We start from the raw sequence: 4,257 nt of genomic DNA, 5'->3' as shown, positions 1-4,257 counted from the left end.
GAATTTAGTTCTTTACAAATATATCATGCTAATTTAATTAAAGAATATTCTGATTTAGATAGAGATCAAATGTCCTTGCTTGATGAGTTTGATGCATTAAATAAGAAGTATATTAAATTATGTGATGCACATGATTCCTTGAAGACATCGCATGTTGAATTAGAAAAAGAGTTTATGAAATTAGATGAACTTGCATAAGAAATAAATAACAATGAATATTGGCTAAAAGTGGAAGCGGTAGCTTATGAATATGAAAATAAAGCATTAAATACAAAACTCATAATATTTAAAAATGATAAACCATCATTCTTATTAGCCCAAATGAGCAAACCCCTGGTATTACATGCATTACACAACTTTAAGAAGAGGCATCACCACCCACATAGGTTAGTAAACCCATTTCATGGTGTTAGGTGCTTCTCTTGTGGCATGCTAGGTCATATAACCCACACTTGCATGATTCACCGTAGGACACACCTAGTATGGAGACCTAATTGCATTCACCACAATATAGCATGCATACATCTCATTCATACAAGCATAAGGAGGAACCCAAATTGACTTGGGTTCCCAAATATAACCTTTGAATAACATTATAGGGGTGATCATAAAAGACCTAGTGACAACATGTGGTTCATGGATAGTGTCTGCTCAAGACATATGACTTGAGACATAAAGAAGTTCATTACACTAGAAACCAGGACTTGAGGCAAGGTGACTTTAGGAGATAACACCACCAGAAAAGTGGTGGGCTCAGGTATTATTAGAAACTCTAATAAATTTTTAATTAAAAATATTTTATTAGTTGATGGTTTAAAGCATAATTTATTAAGCATTAGCCTATTAAGTGATAAAGGATTTGACATAAAATTTATCTCCTATAAATGCTTGATTAGTTTAAATGATAAACTTGTATTAGAAGAAAAATGAATGAATACTATTTACATGTTAGATCTTAACTATATTTAAAATTCAAATTCACTGTGTTTGAAAATAATAATGGAAGACTCTTGACTATGTCATAGGAGACTATGCCATGTCAGCATGACAACACTTAGGAATATCACTCAGAAAAATCTAGTTAGAGGCGTACCTAAGTTCGACTTCACTAAAGACCATCTATGTGATGCCTGCCAATTAGGAAAATAAGTAAAATCATCATTTCATTCAATCAAGGATTTTAATACATCCATGCCACTAATAATCCTCCACATGGACCTATTTGGTCATGTTAGTACAACTAGCTTAGGTGGGAAAATTATGGATTTGTGATTGTAGACAACTTCTCTAGATTCACTTAAATAAGATTCCTAACACATAAGAATGAGTCATTTGAAGAATTTAAACTTTTTCCACTTGGATTAAATGGAAATTATTATGAATATGGATTCAGAGATCATAATTTTGATGATAATAAACATTTATGATACTTCTATTTTTCTATGATTATCCTGCCTACTAAAGTTTTAGGTCCACAAGGTCAACTGCAAATCAAGCCAGCTTAAGATTGAATAGATTAGGACTAAGTTAGTCTATAAGTGTTCGTTAAGTTTTTTTTACTTTTTCTTGAGTCAAATGTAATAAAGTGGGTCCTGATGCTAAAGTAACTTTGCACACCCACACTCAGGGGGGAAAATTTATTTGTTTTAGAGTTTTTTAGTTTTAATCATATCATTTGGGACGATACCAAATTGTCCAGGATGATCAATTAAAAATAGAAACTCTAATTAGGACATCCTATTTAAGGCTACCGCAATTAAGCAAATCATCTTGGACGATATTATCATCATCCTAGTTGATATGCTTAAATAAGAAAGAATAAGTTGCCAACTCTTTTAGGAATATTATTATTTTTAGATATCATCCAAGACATCATCCTCAATTATGAATTAAAATTATACCTAAATTAATCAAATAATTATAAAAAGCAATTAAAGTTTGATTGATTGATCATATCGTTCGAGATGATTGTAGGATCATTTGGGACGACCAGTTAAACAATCCTTAGTTTCTTTTTGGATGACCAGAACAATATTCTAGATGATATGTATTGATTTGAACTAATAATGCATGATGATTGATAAATTGGCCTGGACAATCAATTATTTTTTTATCCTCCAAACATATAAAGTCTAGCTAAACAGAGTGACTATCTCGATGATATTTAATGTTTTGAACTATCATATAGGACGATCAAAAAATTGTCCTGGATAATTAGTTATTCCTTCACCATCTAGACAGATAAAGTCTAATCGAACAGAGTGATGGTCTGGATGATACTTGATGATTTTGAACTAATTATACAAGATGATGCCCTATCATCCTGGATAACCAGAATAAATAAATCCTTTAATCGTCCAGCCTATTCCAGATCATCCTAGAAGATTGAGTTGAACTTATACTGATCGTACAGGATGATCCGTAGATGATATTTATCAGTTTATTGAAATTTAGGACAAATTTGAAGCCCTTCTATTTAAGACCTCTTGTTTACTCAAGAGAGAATCTTTAACTGATGTCCTGACCTAAGTGAGCCAAGAGGAGAGGGAGAGAAAGGGAGAGAGACAGGATCTTGTGAGGCAGAGTTTGTGAGGGTTTTATAAAGGTTGCTCCAAGCAAGGATCCGAGTCATCTTCTCCGGTCATCATCCCTATTTCCTTGGAGGTTTGAGAGAGGTCTACTTCAGCAAGTGATCGAGTTTCTATGCCTGCTTCAGGAGGAAGCGAGAGGAGTCGGGTTCTCTGTCTACTTCAGGAGGAAGCAAAAAGAGTTGGGTTCTCTACCTAATTGAAGTTAGTGAAAAGGAGATTTATATAGGCTTCTCTACTTTATTGTGGGAGCAAAAGGAGAGTCAATGAGTTTTGTGCAATACCCAGAGGAGAGGCTCTGGGGAGTGGATGTAGGTCAAGTTAACCAAACCACTATAAAATTTTGTGTGCTCTTTCTTATTGCTTTTCACATTTAATTTCTGTAATTTATTTTTGTGGTGAATAATTGTTTGATTTATGATTTTAAAATATTTTAAAAGATCATGACTTTCTATTTGAGAATTTTTTAAAAACACCAATTCACCCCCCTCTAGGTTAGCCTCAGGCTAGTTCATAAGGGCTTAATATCCCTAATGAACTTTCAAAAATTAGGATACAAAATCACAACAATACATAGTAATAATGGTGGAGAGTTTCAAAATTAAAGATTTGAATCCTTCTATCAAGAGATATGAATAGAGCATAACTTTTCTACCCCTAGAACCCTTGAAAAAAATGGGATAGCCGAGAGAAAGATTAGAACCTTGGTATAAGCTACTAGGGCAATGTTAGCTATTTCTCCCTAGATATTTTTTAGGTAGAAGTAGTGAACACTATATGTTATATCTTAAATTGGGTGAACATTAGGTCGAAGTTGAAGAAAATATCTTATGAACTCCTTAAGGGTCGGACATCGAATCTTTCATAATTGCATGTCTTTGGTTGCAAATGTTTTATCTTAATCAATGAAAAATATCCCTTACAAAAATTTAATCTCATGGCCGATGAGGGTGTCTTTTTAGGTTATTTATCTATAGGTAAGACCTCTAGAATCTTCAATAAGAGAACTATAGTATTATAAGAGTCCACTCATGTAGTATTTGATGAATCATATAAGTCATCTGAACCTAAATTTGAAGAAGATGAGGTAGAGGCTTTTTAGGTAGTAGAAATTATGACCATAAGAGAAAGGGAAGAACCTTAGGAAGAACTGCCTAGAGATTGGAGATATTTTTTTTAGTCATCCTAAAGAATTAATATTAGGAGACCCATCAGAAGGTTTGATAACTAGGCATAGACTTAGGAAAGAGGTTAGTCATTCTACATTTACCTCTATGATAGAACCCAAGAGTATAAATTAAGCCTTAGGAGATAAATTTTGGATCCTAGCAATGCAAGAAGAATTTAACTAATTTACTAGGAATGATATATGAGAATTAGTCAAGAGACCTAAAGAGCAGAGTGTAGTGGGAACAAAGTGGGTCTTTAAAAATAAGGTGAATGACTTAGGAACCATAGTATGAAATAAGGCCAGACTAGTAACAAAGGGGTATAACCAGATTGAGGGCATAGACTTTGAAGAAACCTTTGCCATAGTAGCTAGAATAGAAGCCATAAGTGTTCTTTTAACCTTCGCCTGCTTCAAGGGTTTTAAATTATATCAAATGGATGTTAAGAGTGATTTTCTAAATAGAGTAATCAAAGAGAATGTTTATATTGAGCAACCCTA

This window comes from Dendrobium catenatum, unplaced genomic scaffold, assembly GCF_001605985.2.
Source record: "Dendrobium catenatum unplaced genomic scaffold, ASM160598v2 fragScaff_scaffold_1284, whole genome shotgun sequence".
Lineage (NCBI taxonomy): Eukaryota > Viridiplantae > Streptophyta > Magnoliopsida > Asparagales > Orchidaceae > Dendrobium > Dendrobium catenatum.
This window is presented reverse-complemented; position numbering follows the sequence as displayed.